This window comes from Lissotriton vulgaris, chromosome 6, assembly GCF_964263255.1.
Source record: "Lissotriton vulgaris chromosome 6, aLisVul1.2, whole genome shotgun sequence".
Classification (NCBI taxonomy): domain Eukaryota; kingdom Metazoa; phylum Chordata; class Amphibia; order Caudata; family Salamandridae; genus Lissotriton; species Lissotriton vulgaris.
This window is the reverse complement of record NC_141694.1, coordinates 78,052,239-78,070,110: the sequence shown is the minus strand read 5'-3', so window position 1 is coordinate 78,070,110 and position 17,872 is coordinate 78,052,239. Positions and strand designations below refer to the sequence as shown.

At 47.5% G+C, this 17,872-nt stretch overlaps 1 protein-coding gene across 2 annotated transcripts in view; it reads left to right on the top strand.

Annotated features, from left to right (window-relative positions):
• The window catches only part of LOC147706822 (ATP-binding cassette sub-family C member 10-like), a 389,662-nt gene that overhangs the window by 154,663 nt on the left and 217,127 nt on the right, over window positions 1-17,872 (top strand). The gene's annotated exons all lie outside the window — the stretch shown is intronic.

Sequence of the window (17,872 nt, the reverse complement as noted above, 5' to 3'; positions counted from 1 at the left end):
TGATAATGATTCTTAATCAGTAAGAGCTCGTCACTTTCTAGTCGTAAATGGGGGTATCAAAGATTACCAACTCCCCTGCCTTTATTGACGGGTATGATTGTTATTGAGTGGAGTTCTCCTAAGTTTATTAAGACTTTCCTATGTTCATGACTGAGATTATTGTAAAGACCCTTGGAATCATGCTAAACCCCCACATTAGCACTATTGTTTCTTCTTGTTTTTTCACCTTACGTATCATCAGGAAAGTGTCCCGGTTTTTCTCTCCCTCAGCACTTAAGCTGATTGTGATGGCCATGGTCTTATCCAAGATCGACTACGGGAACATCATTTTCAACGGCGCCCCCGCCTATGCACTTCAACGTCTTCAGACGGTGCAGAACCAGGCAGCTCGCCTGGTGTATGGCCTACCGAAATTTCACCACTCCTCCCCCCTCCTCACTACCCTTCATTGGCTTCCAATCAAATAAAGAACCCTTTTCATACTTGGCTGCCTCACTTTCCAAGCCCGGGCAGGCACTGCCCCTGCGTTCATCAATTCCGCCATCATCAACTACTGCCCTGCTAGAGACCTACGTTCCGCGGCCAAATCTTTGTTAGTCATTTCCCGTTTCAAGAAAAAACGTTCCGGAGGCCAGAAATTTTCAGTACTCGCACCTACCTTTTGGAACTCCCTTCCCCTCCCTCAGATCCTCCCCCTCCTACTTGGAGTTTCGTAAAGCTCTAAAGACCTTCCTATTCCAGCAAGCCTTCAGTCCATAGTCCCTGCTGTCCCCCTTAGTCCTGAAATCCTATAGCGCCAAGAAACTGCTCAGTGAATGCGCGCTTTACAAATAACTAAACATTCTAAATTCTAATTATTGGGCACAGAAACCCTGCTGTCCAAACTCTTGCATATTTCAATTTCAACAGCTCTTTAAAAATCTCTCTCTTTATTTCCCCACATGCGCTAATGAAGGGGTAATGGAATATTTGGATTTGAGCCCTGACACATTGGTATTGGTGGAGGTATCCCTACCTTCAAAGAATTTGATGCGTCTGACCTTCTCAAAAAAAGTCCTTAAATCAAATTCTATTTGGAATGTGTTGATCCCCGAGGCTGGGGCAAAGCTAAGTCCTCTCGCTAGAACCTCCCTCTCCCATTGGTTGATGTTTCATTTGGAGAGAGTGATAATTGGGGCTTTATGTACCACCAATATTTTTGCCTCCGGGTTCTCAAATAGTCCTGATGAGGTTGATTCTTCTGTATCTGACCTCTCCTTCTGTTTTAGTAATTCCTCTGACCTCTCTTCTGTTGTTGTTCTAAAACAGGTTTGTATTCACTGTTATGGCTAACTTCACTTTCGTCTATCCTAGTTCACTCCTCTTCACTACTCGATCCTGACGTTTCATAAAACGTAAGATATTTTCTAGGTCTATATTGACAGGGATTTTCCTTACGTGGTCTATCTGTTGGCTCAGGTCATTCTTTTGTTCATCATAGTACTCTTTCCACAGGTAAGAGTAAAACACTTCCTTTTAAAACTTATTACTATTCGTTCTGCGTTTGTTTGTTTTACTATTGACCATATAATCCCTGTATCTAACTATTTCTTGATTCATCTCTTCCATGTGTTTTTTTACGTTCATCTAAATTGGTGTTTTCTCTTTCACTTTGTTCTAACTCCTCAGTTTCCTTGCGTTCCGACAGAATTATTTCTTGGGCCATCTCAAAAATCAGTAGCATCTAATCTCTGCTACATTGATTGGCAATAAGGGTCCATGTATGTTTGAATTTCTGATTTTCAATGAATAGACCCAGTTCATTTCCAACTTAAAGGCCAATCGGTGTAACTCCTGTTTTACAATATTAAATAAGAAATTCTGAATGGAGTTAAGCTCTCTTTAATGTCTTCTTGAGAGCCAGTTTATCTAATTTCTCACTGTTGCTGGAAATCATGGTCACCATGTTACTCATATGGCCATTATGTTGACCTGATCTTCAGTGAAACAAAAAATCCTTTTTTACGATTGAACATAACCTCTTGATGTATTTGTGATTGATAAAATGTCCAAGTCCGACAGTGCTGAATATGATTCGTAATTACGAACACTTTGTGTCTAGAGATGGTTTTAGGTTTCTACCACTGAGACAATGAGATTTGTCATACAATGGTATCTCTGACACTTTTTGATTATCATACTAAAAGTATTGTTTGCTTTTCTGTTAATTTATGTGTAAAACTTATTTCCTCTTAAGTGGCTACGGCATTGTGTTCCTACCCACACCCACAATTACATGGGGCTCGTTTTTTCAAAAAGTTAACAATTTATCTTCACCATATTTTTGAGTGTAGTGATATAAATGTTTACATGAGGGTATGGAATTGACAAGGATGAATGAATTTTAGACTCAAAAATTACACTTGTTGGTCAAGGGTGTCATGAGGTATCAGTGGGTGTATTTGTGCCACAACCGTAATTTTATGCCATGGGATATTGGGTTTGCACATATATATGAATAGGTTTTAGCTATGGATGTTATTTTGTGTTATTGGTGTCTTTTTGCTTACTTTGATTCCCGGATCTAGGCTTTAAATGTTGTGTTGACGTGTTTTTATAGATATTCATTTTGGGAGGAGTGAATTGATATATTTGTCCTAAAGAAGGTGGTAAAATCCAATTATGACCACTGAAACGAGTCAACAGATATATAAACACGACCTACAGTGCTTGGACAAGTATATGTCACTGAACATATTTAACAACACTCAATGATACATTTAGGGGGGAGTGTAACTCTTTCTGAGTAATTGATTGGATTTTTTTAGATACTTTACCTTCCCTTGGGTTTTTTGTTTTCATAAAGGTTCCGTGGTAGCAAATTTGGAGTCTGGATGTAAGTAGATTATTTTTTGAAGGTCGCGAAAGGGGAATCTTTTGGTAATTTGTTGTTGGTTAAACCCTGTCCACTTGCATTTTGAGGGGTTTATCTCTTTGCTTTGAAATTTTAGGGGCGGTAAGCCTGGCTGCCAATATGACATCACACACTTTGGGAGGGAGGTCAAACACCCTCATCTGAGCCATTCAATTTCCACGCATTTAGGTGGAGAGTGTGCAGGTTTGTGTGTAATGAGCTCCTCCCCAAGGTGTAGCCTGACCAGAGGACAGATGCTCATGCTCAGAAGTTTGGGATACCAGACTCTTTTGCCCAGTCCGTGGCCACTACAAAGACTTGGGCCCGGTCGTTCTTGATCTTTTTGAGAAGTCTGGACTGGAATGGTACCAGAAGAATGGCGTAAAATAATCTTGAGCTTCACTTTAGGCTAAATGCATCTCTGAGCAAGAGCCACCTTGAAAACTCTAGAGTGCAGAAGTACTGACATTGTGTGTTCTTGGCAGTGGCAAATTAATCTAACCAAGGTTCTCCCCAGTCTCTGAAGTTACCTTGCACCACATGCAGTCATGAACAGCGAGGCATCTGGCGTTTAGCTGGCCTGCCAGATGTTGAACCGCCAGACTCTGTTCTGATGCTCCAGACAGCTCCATGGTGTTGTCCGTGAACAGCTGTACGACCCTTCCCTTGATAGAAGGAAGAAAGGCTTTCAATGCCAGACATATCGCTCTCAGTTCCAGTAGGTTGATGTGGAGTTGAGACTCCTTCGGATACCAGAGTCTTATGATCTCCACCTCTTTCAAAGGCTCCCTAACCCATAAGTGATGCATCTGTCACCACTCTCGAGCTCTGGGTGGGGAAGAAAGAGGTGTCTGCTGTTAATTTAGTTGCTGTCCGTGAGCCACTACTGCAGATCTTTTGCAGTTCCCTCTGATATCTGGACACGGTCAGAGAGATTCCCCTGAAGCTGTGCCTACTCAGACTTCGGGTCACACTGAAGGCATGCATATGGCAACTGTTATGTTATGTTATGTTATGTTATTGCGTGTTTTGTATAGCGCTCAGCTACTCCGAGGAGTGTCCCGGCGCTTCTAACCTGATGCGGAGCGGGGCAGTCAAAGGAAGACCAGATCTACTGAATGAAAAGCCAAGATTTCAGATCTTTCCTAAAAGCTAACAAAGTGCCAGTCTTTCTCAGAGTGATAGGCAAGGAATTCCACAACTGTGGTGCCATGCGTCTGAAAGAACGGCCTCCAATACGGGCACGCCGAATACCAGGAACGGCGGCCAAGGCTTGCGACGTTGACCTCCGTGATCTAGATGGCTGGTAAAAAGTCAGCCGCTTACTAATATACTTTGCACCAGTTCCGTGGAGAGCTTTAAAAGCCAGTGTCATCGTCTTGAAAGCAATACGCTTCCGAATGGGAAGCCAATGTAGAGTTTTCAAGAGTTCTTTAGCGCTGGATCTCCGATGAAGGCCAGCGATGGCGCGTGCAGCAGAATTTTGGACTATTTGGAGACGAGATAAAAGGTACTCCGGGAGTCCGAGATGTAACGCGTTCGCATAGTCTAAGCGAGAGCCTATTAAAGCATGCACTGTGATCTTTCTGTGGGCGAAGGACAGCAGCGGAAGAAATTTCCTCAACATCTTAAGAATGCCGAAGCATTTACCAGCAAGGCCAAGAATCTGGGGCTTCAGAGTGAGACCTTACCACTCCTAGGTTCTTGGCCAAGGTAGAAGCGGCAGAAGGAGGAAACATGGCCGCAGGCCACCAGACCTTCCAACTAGGATCCGAAGGACAGCCGAAAAAAAGCACCTCAGATTTATCCAAGTTGCATTTAAGGCTGTTAGACTGAAACCAATTGAACACAGCCTCGAGGCAGCCTTTGATGCTATCTCCATCAAAATCCCCGCCCCTCTTACAGGTGAAGAGGAGCTGGGTGTCATCCGCATAAGAAACGATCTGGGCACCATATGACCCCGCCAGTGCCGCCAAGGGGGTCATAAAGATGTTAAAAAGAGTCGGGCTCAAAATTGAGTCCTGAGGCACTCCCACCTCCAATGGCGGCACCATGGCAGAGTACGGTGGGGCCCAGACCGTTTGGCGGCGGTTCGCTAGAAAGGACTCGAACCAGTTGAACACCGTCCCCGGAGTCCGATCTCACTGAAACTTGAGAGGAGACCTCCGTGGGGGACAGTGTCAAAAGCCGCTGAAAGATCCAGCATTACCAGCATCGCCTTTCCCCCTGAATCCAATGCCTCCCTGATGGCCTAAGTAACTTCCAATAGAGCCATCTCCGTGCTCATATTGGAGCGGAAGCCGGACTGGGTGTTATGCAAGATGTTGTTAGTCTCGAGGAAGTTGGAGAGGGAATAGTGGACATGCTTCTCCACGACCTTGGCAAATGCTGGAAGCAGAGAGATGGGTGTGTAATTGGCGTGTACCAAGGGGTCAAGATTATGTTTTCTTAGCAGTGGTAAAATAAGAGCATGTTTCCAAGCCGAAGGAACCACTCCTGAACTAAGTGAAAGGTTAAGGACTGGATTAATTAAGGCATTGATAGCTTGTGCTGATTTCGCAAGAAATTTGGCCAGACAAGGGTCCAAAGTGGAACCTGATTTAAGTTTGGCCAGAAGATCCAGTGAAACTGGCAGGGAGAGGGCGGGGAAGGAGGAAAGGACAGGAGCGTCGGCAGAAAGGGGCGGAGAGGGAGGGACCCTCGCACTGGGAGCCACCGTTGCACCGGAAAGAAGGAAAGAGCTCTGAATAGACTTGATTTTATTCGCAAAGAAATCGGCAAGTTGAAAAACCCAAGCTTCAGAAAGAGAGCAGGTAGGCGTGCTCGAAGTGGGCGACATAAATTCCTTGACGATGGAAAATATTTCTTTGCTAGTGTTCAGAGCTGCTTCAATTCTTCCGGCTAGGTAGGCTTTCTTTTCTGGGATAATGTCACTATGGTATCATTTGATAGATTCTTTATAAGCCAATTTGGCACTAATGTCATACTTGCTGCGCCACTCCCTTTCGGCTTTCTTACAGAGCCGCCGCTTCTCCGCCAGTGCTGCTGAAAACCATGGGGCAGACGTGCGGCAGATAGGCCTGCGGGCAGTCACCACCGGTCCAGTCTTTCCACAAACCAAGTCTGCAGAAGGTCCAAATCGGTTTCTAAATTGCCTGACAGCTCGCAAGGATGGGACTCTAAAGCTTGTACCAGCATATCAGGGGAGACACGATGATAGGCTCACGAAGTTTGGGAGAGATGGCCATGCAGATTAGAGCGTGATTTATCTGAGTGAAAGATCTGGAAGTTCACTAGGTAATGATCTGACCACAGGACAGGGACCAGGGAGGAAATACCAATTGGAATGGTAGAGAAGATCTGGTCAAGTGTATGACCTTTATTGTGAGTGGGAACGGAGAGAAAAGGAATGAGACCCAGCGGAGATGCAGTATCCAGGAGCTTAACAGTGTCGACATCATCCCTGGTGTCCATGTGAATATTAAAATCTCCCAAAAGAAGGCAGTGATCAGTTTTTGAGCAAGACGCAGAGACCACCGCATGGAGCTCCTCGTGAAAGACGCCCATGGGGCCAGGCGGCCTGTAAATCCGTAGCCCAGAACAAGATTGGCGCGGGGACATGGAGAGGTTAAAACCCAGGGCCTCACACCCATGAATCTCTTCGGTTTGAATAATTGAGCAGGTAAAACGTCTGTCCACCACCAGCGCAATGCCCCCCCCCCTCCCGTTGACCCTGTCTTTCCTAAGGATGACATAGTTGGGTTAAGAACAGGCAAATAGGTTTGGTCTCAGAAAGTAGAGTATAGAGATCTAAGGCATGCTTGTTGAGAGATCTAGTGTTTAGGAGTAAGCATGTGCTCGATGTAAGCAGGTTATTAGGGGAGGTGACCGGGTCATTTATAGGTAACCATCCACAGCCGGGGCACCGCCTCCTTCCTCTATGCCGACTAGGAAAGACAGTGCAGCACTTACCAGCCTTACCCCTAAGAACAAGAAGCTCAGTCGCTGTATATTGCAGCATACTGGTAGAAAAAAGCAAAGTTCCAGTCCCCCCCGCGCCCGTCCGCCTCCGGGACGCTGACGTGCGCAGACAGGCTTTCCTTAGGCTCTCCTTTGGCGCGAAGGAAGGCGCCCGCTGCTCGCGACCGCTGCGCGGAGCCGGAGGCAACTAAAGATATGGCGTCACCGGTCCGAGTCAGCACCACTAGTCTGCCGACCGGCGAGCCAGCCTCCCCACAAGATGGCCACCAAAACTGAGAACCAGCCTACTGGTCCCCGAGTAGCCTTCAGCTCCTGAATGGCTGAAAGGGTACAGGACAGTGGGAGCAGCGGAACGCGCCAAATTCACCGGAGACAGAGGGGTGAGTGATAGAAATTTAAAATAACAGAGGTAAAAATGAGAGCCTAAAAGTCGCCTGGCTTCCGCCTCAGGCGCTAACAGTGCAATAAAGTGACAGAGTGCGGCAATTTTACAAATAAATGCAACAGTTAAAATGTACAAGCAGCTCGTAATCAGCAGCAAATACACATGAAGGTAAAAACGCTGTTTAATCAGCAAATGCAGCGCTCGCTCGCCCGCACCCAACTACCTCCTCAGGGTAAATGGGTGTATCAAGGTCAACTAGTATGTTTTACCAGCGGATGCAGGAGGCCATGAGACGCAGCTCAAAGTCAGTTTCACTGTAATCTAGGATAGAGGCTGAAACATCGTAATCATAGCTGGAATAGCCTGGACTCACTTTTCTGGAGGAGAAGGCCAAAACTGAACTGAACTGAATCCAGAATAGCTCTGATGAAAGTGAGCATCGGTAAGGGAGTAAGGCATGACTTTGGCACGTTGATAGTGAACCGAGAAGTTATGCTGTAGTGTGGAGATGTGGGGTGGGCCCACCTCCAACAGCCAGTTGTCGAGGTAGGGGAAGATGGAGAACCCTAACCTCTACAAATGAGCCACAACCACCGCCATCTCTTTTGGGAACACCTGCGGGTGGTGGTAATGCCAAAGGGGAGCACAGTGACTGGTAATGCTCTTGGCCTACCGTGAAGCACAGATAGCACCTGTGTGCAAACGGAAAAGGGTTGTGGAAGTAGGCGTCCTGCAAGTCCAGCACTACCATCCAGGGTCCAGGGCAGATGGAACCTGAGCCAAAGTGAGCATCTTGAATTTTTAATTTCTCAGGAAGTAAAGGAGGGGATGTAGATCTAAAATAGGATGGAGGGCTCCATCTTTTTTAAGCACCAGAAAGTAACAGGAATAGCAATCATGACCTACTTCTGATGTTGCTACCCTCTCATTGGCTCTTTTGGCCAGAAAAGCCAGTACTTCCTGACCCAATAGCTAGAGGTAATTCTCTGTCAGTCAATCAGTGGATGTGGCAAGGGTAGTGGGGCCTGTTGGAATGTGAGGGCAAAGCCCCCTGGACGATCTGAAGCACCCACTTGTCGAAAGTTATTTCCCACCATTGGGGCAAGTAGTGCTGGATCCTGTCACCAAGAAGGGAAACCATGGTAGTAGGAGGACAAGACTAAAGGTTCCTCTGAGTTGTGGTTGCCGGAATGGGGGCCGGATTGGTTCGACCTCTGGCTCTGGTTCCCACTGGGTCTGTGGGAGCCACATCCATGAAAGAACTGTGATACCTGCCGTGGTGGCTAGGGGGACATGTACATGGCTGATAGCCCCTACCGTAGCCGCGGTAGGCGGATTGCGACCGTCACGGGCCATGGTGAGCTCCAATGACCTAGCGGTGGCCCTACTGTCCTCAAATGGCTATATATAAATATATAAACATCTTTATTTAGATATATAAAACATATCTTTAAAAGTTTCTACCGACACATTAATACAATCTTACAGCTTAAAAAAGATTAAAAGATGAAAGAAAATAAAAACAGAATACAATGTGGCTTTCTTATCAGTGCTTACTGCAGCATGTCAATTTAAAGGTTAGCACTCCCAGACAATGCCGGTGGGATTAGGTGCACATTATTCTGCACAGTGGTCCAATTTTTCTAAAAGCCTGTAGGCGTACTGAACGAATTTAGCCAATTTTATGTTTAAGACAGTGTTCTCTAAGGACAGAGCAGCAGTAATGGCATGTCTGCAAGTCCGAACTCCCAACCTGTTCCATTCCGGCCTGAGTAGGCGTCTGCGTTGGGACGTGAAGAAGGGGCATATACAGAGCACGTGCAAAAAGGTTTCATTAGCTGACCCGCACCCTCTGCACGTTTGATCAGCCCTTTTTTGGCGCCATAAAGGGAGATTTTGTAGGAAGCGCCAATCTCCAAGTCTTAGGGCGATCAGACATCGCTTTAGATGATAAGAGAATGTTATCGAAAGATAATTGGCCGGATAAAGTCGTTTATAGGAGTTGGCTACTGCCCAAGCATGGCTGCGTTTCGCAAGGAGAGCTTTGTCCATGATCAGGGATTTCAGTCTTATAGCTTTTTTGATTGTAGTTTTGAAGGCAGTCTGGCTTGGGTTGAGGGCCCAGAGTTCCGCAGCAGATGTTTGTTGGATGTAATCATTTAGGAGGCGGCCATATGTTCCTCCTGGATTGCTCACACTGATTTCATTCCAGACCGAGAATTCCAAAGTGCCAGCTTCTGTCTTCCTTAATTTGTGGATCAGATTAAGATATGAGCCAACATCAGAGGATTCATAGTTAGTTAAGCCCAGCTCTAGTCTGACCTGTGCCGGCGAGGAGGAACTCGGCAGGTGGAGCAGTTTTTTGTATAGTTTGGTTGTTAGATTGTTTAGAGACTTGTTCATTTTTCCCTTGAAGATCTCTATACCGTATGAAAGTGTGGGGCCGATCTTTGCTCTAAGCACTTCCAGTAAGAGCAAAACCGTGGGACCTGAGAGTCTCCTCGATAGCTTAGCCAGGGATATCATTAACACTGTTGCCTTGGCTGCAATCACAGTACTCTGTTTGGTGAAACTGCCCCTGGAATCCAAATGGACCCCTAGGTATTTGTACGATTTGCCGATTGAGATGCTTTCTTTGTTTATTGTCCAGCCTCCACCGCTGTAGCGTTTTTTTCCAAACGGGACAACCATAGTTTTTTTCATGTTTATTTCTAGTTGGTTGATGACCGTGTATTGCATTAAGGCATCCAGAAGTCTCTGTAGCCCCACTCTGGTGAGACTGAACAGTGCCAAGTCGTCGGCATATAAAAGATTGCATAGTGCCGTGCCTCCTACTTTTGGTGGATGACTGATTACTTCCTCTAGCGTGCTTGATAGATCCGCTATGAATAGATTGAAGAGGAGGGGAGCCAGCACGCATCCTTGTTTGACACCACGAGAGGTCCAGATTTTCCGGGAGAGATGCGCGCCAGACCCTAGCTTCACTCGGACCCATGTATTGGAGTACAGCAGAATAATGGGATTCAAGATGTTGTCTGGGATTCCCCACTGCTTCAGTTTTTGCCACAGCGCTGCCCTAGGCACCCTGTCAAAAGCTGCTTTGAAGTCGACAAAGCAGCAGAAAAGCGACCTGGAATTTGTGAGGGCTTTGTCGATGATGGTGGAGGTAGCCAGTAGGTTTGTCAATGTTCCTGATTTGGCAACAAATCCTGTCTGATTGAAAGGAATCAGATTTTTTTCCTTTGCCCATTGTCTAAGATCCTCCAGGATGAGGCCTGCAAAGTGTTTTGCTTCTATGTCCAACAGGGCAATTAATCTATAGTTGTTTGGGTTGCCTCGTGGACCGGCTTTATAGATGGGATGGATAATAGCACCTCTCCAGGAATCCGGGATGGTTTGGTGGTTCAGGGAGTAGTTAAAAAGATTTAATAGCACTTTGGACCAGAAAGGGATATCAGACTTGAATAGCCTCTGCGGCAGGCCGTTCGGGCCTGGTGCTCCATCTTGTCTCCCTTTGGTCAGAGCATTGACTACTCTTTCTTCTGACAGTACCTCGAGTGAGGAGGGCCCCTGCATTTGATCGAGTGGAGGATTCAGTGTTGTACCTGTGCCAGTGTCAGAGACCCGTGTTAGTCCAGGGCAATCGGGGTTGTCTTGTGCCTGGAAATGCTCTGTTAGGTACAGGATCCAGTCTGCTTCCTGGATGTTCGCTGATCCGAAGGATGTTGTATTCCGATCGATATTGTTGATGAGTGACCAAAATGACTTTGAATTTTGTTGTTTGCTTTCCCATACCAGTTTAACCCAGAATCGACCTTCCTGATCCTTTCTCTCTTGGGTAACTGCCCTCCTAAATGCCTTTTGGGCTTGACGATATGTGTCGAAGAGGCTGCTGTTCTCTGGAGATTTTAGGAACGACCTCAGTGCGTTGTTTCTCGTTCTCTTTAGTGTTTTTATCATGGGGAGTGCTGTTGCTCCTACTGGTGGTGTTTGTTTTGGGCCCTGCCTTGTCGCTGGATATAGTCTGATCAGATGTGTACATAGCTGCGACCAAGTTGCTGTTGGAGAGGCCTTTTGGTCAAGAGCACACGTGATAAAATCCTTGCTTGTTTTTAGGATGCACTGTCCGTTAGACTCACTCCATTTCAGGCGTTTTAGGTTGTCGGAATGTATTCCTTTGTATGTAAATGGTGCCTTTTTATGAAGGACTACATTTGCGGCAAAGGAAACGACCAATGGTCTGTGGTCGCTCTCAGATCTTGGCAGGACGGAAAAGCTGGCCAGGTTGGACAGGAATTCCGAGTTGCAAATAGCGAAATCCAGGTAGGATTTTGTTCTTCCATTTGACCAGGTCCAGTTTGGGGGGGAATCGCTTGCTGATCTTCCATTCACCACCAGATACCCTGTGTTGTAAAGTCTCAACATGGTGGTCTCGCCCAGTGTATTGGAAGTTTGCATGGGGGGTTTAGATTGGGGGAGATCCTCTATAATGCTGGTCAGATTGGGTCCGTCTGAGTCTGCTGTGTTCCCCTGGAAAAGGTTCGTGTTAAAATCGCCAGTGATGATGCGGTCCGAGTTGGGATATTCTGTGGCTATATCGATCATTGTTTCGCAAAATCTGGCTAGGTGGTCTTTTTTTGTGCGGGTGTTAGGATTGATATACACATTTATGAGTAGGAGCAATCGCTGTCTGCTCCGTAATTTGATTTTGACCCCCAGTAGCCAGTCTTCCTTCAGGTTAAGTTGACTCAATTCACCTTTTAGGTCGTTGGATATGTATAAGGAAAGCCCGCCTTTAGGGTGGCCGAAACGGCTGTCCCTCTGTGCCTGCTTCCGATATTCAATGAATCCTTCAATGGGGCGACCCTCTAGCTCCCAGGTTTCCTGCAGGGCAATTGCCACGTGTTCCCCCAGGAAAGACATAGTGTCTTCATTTTGGATTTTATGGTGTAGACCGCAGATGTTCCATGAGCACAGTGAGAAAAGTGGTTCCCCCTTGCCACTGGCCTCACTGTGCTGTTGTACCCCTGGCGGAGGGAGCGGTTTTAGTGCCTTGTGTGTTTTTGCTGGTGGGCCTGTCACAGGTGGTCAGTTTCTGCTTTTGGTGGCCAGCACTGCTGGCAGCCATCCCCAGGCGTGATCTAGTTCGTTGTTTGTCGCCGCTTTTTCAGGGCATTTAAGTTCTGTATCTGGCCCTGAGGCGTTTTTAGAACAGAAAACGGCCTCCCATCCTCTGAATTTTTGGTGCAGGCCGGCTTGTTGGATGTATTTACTCCTGATAGCAGTGTGATTGGGTACCCTGGCGTTGAGTAAGGGTGCACTCTAATCCCCCAATTCCGCAGTGTGGCCTTGTGTTCGAGGAAGGCTCCTGCCCAGCCTGCCTGCGTGAAAGTAACAACAGTGACCTAAGAGGGTTGGTTTCCTCGTGGGGGAAGAAATTCAATGGATTCAATGTTGTTCGTATCCAGTCCCACAAGCCCCGGTATGCCTTCCGGTAATTTCAGCAGATTTGATCTGTTGAGAATGTCGTGCCGCCCCTTAGATTTGTACTCGGGGGGCTAATAAAATCCGATGACACGATTGGTTTTCACATCGCGGCTCAGGTGCAGTTGTTTGATTGGGGATCAGTTTTTCGATTGTTGCATCAAATCTGTTTTGGTATGGCATTTGTGGTGGTTGGAAGGGAGCCTGTTTTGATTGTGAAGTATGTCTGATCCGGGCAGCTATGTCATTGCAAATGGTTTTAGTAAGACTCAGTTTTGCCGTTGTTTTTTCGTTCTCAGAAGGGCAGAGATCCATTAAAGGCTGAGATTTTCCTGCCGCTGTCTCTTGCCCAGTGTTGCTTGACCTGATTGGACTCACCCTTGTGCTTGACCTTACTGGACTCACCCTTGTGCTTGTTGCAGGGTCACTGCCCTCTGTTTTCGTTGCCGGGGCAATTGTTGATGTACTTAGGCTCTGAGGGCTCCTCGCCGGTTGTTGAATGGGTAAGTCCACAGTTGGACCATTCAAGGTTGTTGTTGGGTTTGTTGTCGGTACCTCTGTGTTGGGGTCTGGAGAGGATTTTTTATTTTCGGCTATCGAGAAGATAGGAAAGAGGTTCTGATGGGCCAAGTTGGAGTTAGGCCTGAGTTTATTCCTTGCTTTTCGTTGACGTTTGCGCTCTCTTTTGCTGCACGGGTGAATCGGCCTGGGAGAAACCAGAACTGAAGGAACGGGCGAAGAATCAAGACTGTTGTTTCGTCCGTCCTCAGATTTGACATACTGGTTTATAGGCCCGGTTGGTGGTGGAAAAGTGCAGTTTTCAACCGTCGAGGTTGGATTTATTAGAGCGCTATGGGAATGATCATTCGTCGATGGAAGGTGGTTAGTGGGTCTTTTAGTATCCGCTTCTTCTTCCTTTGTTTTTGTGTTCTTGTTTCCACACGCCTTCTGTGGTTTGTCTTGTTCTTGATGTTTAGCGGGTTGCAATGTGGCTGACACGTTACCCCCCCTCAACTGCTTTACTTCCCGGATAACTGTGGAGAGGCAGTCTGGGAGCAGGGAAAGGGAGTTGATAATTGGAGTGCAGCAGCACGTTGGTTGTGCAAGGTTTGCGGATGCTTGCACTCTTAAGATTAATGAATTCAATTGATCTAGTTTGCCGTCAATCCCTGACGTAAAGAGTGCCAAGGTGTTTAGTAAATCCACTTGGACCTCTAATTTTATTGAATGATAGTTAAGAGCGGTCACAATTTGTTGGAGGGTCTGCAGTAGTTGGGGCCAAGCGCTGGTCATAGTGTCCTCTTCTGTGTTCGGTTTGTCATCTAGAGTGAGACTCGGGTTTGAGGAATTTGAGGTGGTTTTAAAGAGAAATGACAAATTCGGCATGGGTTGATCCTTTGCTGCCTTCTGTGCTGATTTGCCTTGGCATAGAGTTCTTGTTTGGCCGGAGGGTGAAGATAGCTTGTGTAATGGACTTGCGTCTGTTGGTTCTGTTAATGTTTTTGTTGTTGGTGGAGTTAGCGAGTTTGGGGGTTGGCAGCTACCGTTAAATTGCGGTGGCCCGTGGATTTGGGCCGTCGTTCTTTGCTGTAGGGAGCCCGTGAGTGGCTTAATCGGAAAATGTGGAAGTTGTAGCAACAGGGGAGAGGCTTCTGTTGAATGCATTATATCTTCCACCTTTGATTGCGGTGGAGTGGCAGTCCCGTTGTCGTCTGCCAGAGGGGTGGAGGGTTTCTCTGGGGTAAGAGAAACTGTTTGGGTGATTTCCCTGTTTTGGTTGGTACAGGTGGACCCGAAAAAATAAACATCTGGCGGCTCTTTTGCTGGCATGGTGTTGAATACCCAATTTTTCGGAGATGCTTTAAGGTCAAACCCTAGGAGGTCGGTGGTTGTAAAGGTAGTTGCCTCCAAGGCTTGCAGGTATTGCTCTGATTCTTGTATTAATTCTGCGGGTTTAAGCGGGGACTTTCTGAAATAGTCCCGTAGAGTTAGGCTCTTAAGTTTCTGAGGTTTTAGGGGGTGCTTGACGTGGCCCTGAGCCCCAGCTGCGTCTAGTTGTTTGGACTTCCTTCGCTTGGGGGCGGTGTACTTTCTTTCTTTACCGGATCTCATTGCTCCGGGGGGTCTTGGCTTGAACTCTTTTTCACCACTGCGTGTGAATCAGAGAGAATAAGTCTATAAGTCTATTTCCCCGTGGCAATTTATTTGTTTGGATTGTTTGGTAGGTGAGTGACAGTGGGTGTGGGCCACTTCAGATTACAATTTCATTGGAGATAAAATGATCAGTTAGGTGTTTGTAGGCTACATCCAGTTAATTAACAGCTGGTTAGTAATGTTCTTTAGTCAATTTCGCGGAGGGCAGCAAATGCTTTCCTGCAGGGGTAGCTTTGTCGTGTGGCCACGTACCTGGGTCTGTTGGTGTGTTCTCTAGCAGGCGGCTATCCCAGCTGGTCATTCAAACCAGACCTCTGCCTCCCGAGGGTCTCACTGTGTCGCTGTGTGGCAGGTTGCGGCTCACCGCCGCACTGTGGGGTGACTCTCCGCCGCACTATGGAGTATTTTCCTCGAGCACCTCGGCAGAAACAGTACTGAGAAAGTTCGGGGGGTGGCCCAGCCCAGCCTCCTCCTTTGGGCTACAACGGGCGCAGACCAGCCCGCCCTTAGCCCAAATAAGCAAGCGGCACCCCGTATCACTATTCACACACTTGCAGTCAATAGGGTTTGATTTGCATTCACACTTAAAGGGAGCCCTGCAGCTTACAGGCTATTCAGAAAAGGTCCTTCAGTATTCCTGGCCTCGCAGCACTGGATTCCGAATGTCCAGAACACACCACCAGTGCGCTCCAATTGCAGCTCGAGAACACAAAAGACCAACAGAAAGGACATCCACCGCTGCCAATTAGAGTCACAGCATGAGCGGCAGTTTCAAACAAACAATACAAATGCTGAATGCCAACCTCGGCTCCAGACGCGGTCCTCAGCGCCGAGGCAAACTGCCAAAGAAAAGCACCTCTCTAGCGCAGGTAACCAAACGCTGCAAATCTCCAAAAATTACACGAAGGAAGCGCACCAGCACTTCCCTCTAACACGGACACTTGCTACCTGTCGAATTCCGAGCCTGGGAACGGTTTATACTTCTTCTACTCGGTGTTGCTCTCGGGGGCTTTTCTCGGCGTTTTCGGCAATTCCTCAGGAAACTCGAGGGTAAAACACCGTTCTCCACGCAATGCATCCAGCGGGGAAACACCTTCCGCCTGCACTAGAGGGCTCCACACCTTCCACTAGAGGGCTCCACCAAATGGCTATAGAGCCAAATCCGCCGTGTCACCAAAACCTAAACAGGTCCCAAAAAGCCATTTGTCCTTTGCCAGGTGTAACATCAAAAAACCACTGTGTGAGCAATGGCTCTGCCCAGCAAGTTGGCGTATCCAATCTACAACTGATGGTGAACCTTGCTGCATCTCTTTCATCAGAAACAGATTCGGAGGGTATGGCCCATTCAGCACTTGCGCAAACCGTATCCCACACATTGTGGAAATAATGCTGCAGTGAGCACACGTGTTCACGGATCGCAGTGGTAGACTGATGGAAGAGAAAATTCCAGGCTCCCAGGAGTAGGGTGCTGGGAGAGTAAGGCTCGGTGCCCATGAGTGGGACGATGGGGGCAGGCGATGGTCCTGTGCACAGGAGTGCCTGTGCAGGGCTTGGCCCAGGCCCCAAGCAGGACATCTGGGAGGGCATCATTAACAGGGAGCCAGGGTTCTACTGAGGATACCCTAGGCTGAAGCACCACTGTCAAGTCATTGGTTGGACCGTGACATGGGCAGCTACAGGTCCAGGATCTCACCCGTCCTCTAGACCACCATCGCAAAAAAGTCCCTTCCTCTATAGCTGCTGTGGGAGAAGAGAAGAGGCCAATTTCTGGTGAGGTGTCTAGACCGCTGGCATCAGGCAAGTCCCCGTACCAGGCGTCATTGACCACGGTGGGTTAAGCTAGGGGTTTGATGTAGCCATAGGAATCCTTTCTATCCCCACCAAGAAAATAGAGCGCTTTCTCCAACTCAAGACATGTGGGCCTAGTCATCGTTGAGCGACACCTGTCCTGCTCTGTATCAGCATCGGTAATTACTATGGGATCAGCACCACTGATGGGGATCAGTTGCTCCAGGAATGATGCCACTGGAATAAAAAGTTGCAGCTGGAGCCAATCCGGATCCTCTATGGATTATAAGGACCCGACAGGCGATAAGGGTATTCCCGCTGGCGGAGCCCCAGTCTGAGACCTTTCCGAACCCATGAGCACAACAATTGCTCCAGAGGGGTTCAACTGCTCAAAAATGAGACTCATGGCCTCTTAAAATCCTCGTAGTTGGGCAGAGGTAGCTGTGGTTAACCCGAGGAAACTTGGAGCGGACCCAATTTCAGACACCAGCGCCACCGGAACAACCTGGGAGCAAGGCCTGGCTCTTTGTTGTCATCAGAAGGTTGAGAGAGATGCAGAGAATTTGAAGCGTGCTTTTACTTCTTAGACTTCATCTTGTGAGACTTACCTGAACAAGTCCAGGATCATGATGTGGATCGATGCGAGTGACTCCGAAGCAGGCCTGAGACCTCCCTCGCGAACGGGACTCGAAGCGTGACGAGCGAACAAAAGCTTCATGGCTGGCTCGTGAATGGCCTTAGGGTACATGGTCTTACACTTCATACATGCTACAGAGTTGTGGTCCCGCTCCAGGCACCATATACACACCAATTGGAGATCCGTCACAGACATCTGTCTGTGACAGGCACCACAAGGCTTGAAGCCAGTAGGTTTCTTCAGGGACATCTCCTAAAAAATATTAAAAGAAAAAGGCCACTAGTTGACTTAGAGAAATGTTGAAAAAGCCAGTCACAAAATGACTCTGGGGAGCTCATCCTGATTTTCTCTGATGGCAGAGAAAAGAAAAAACTAAGGTCAGTGCATCTGGATGGCACCTATATAGGCACCATGCTTGCACGGACAATGCCAATGACACCAGGAAGAGCCAAACAACACTACCTACCTGCACACCAGGGGATTGCTAAAAAATGGCCGGATCCAGTCTGACACCTGGGGTATATTTTAAGGTAAGGAATCTGCAGATGGA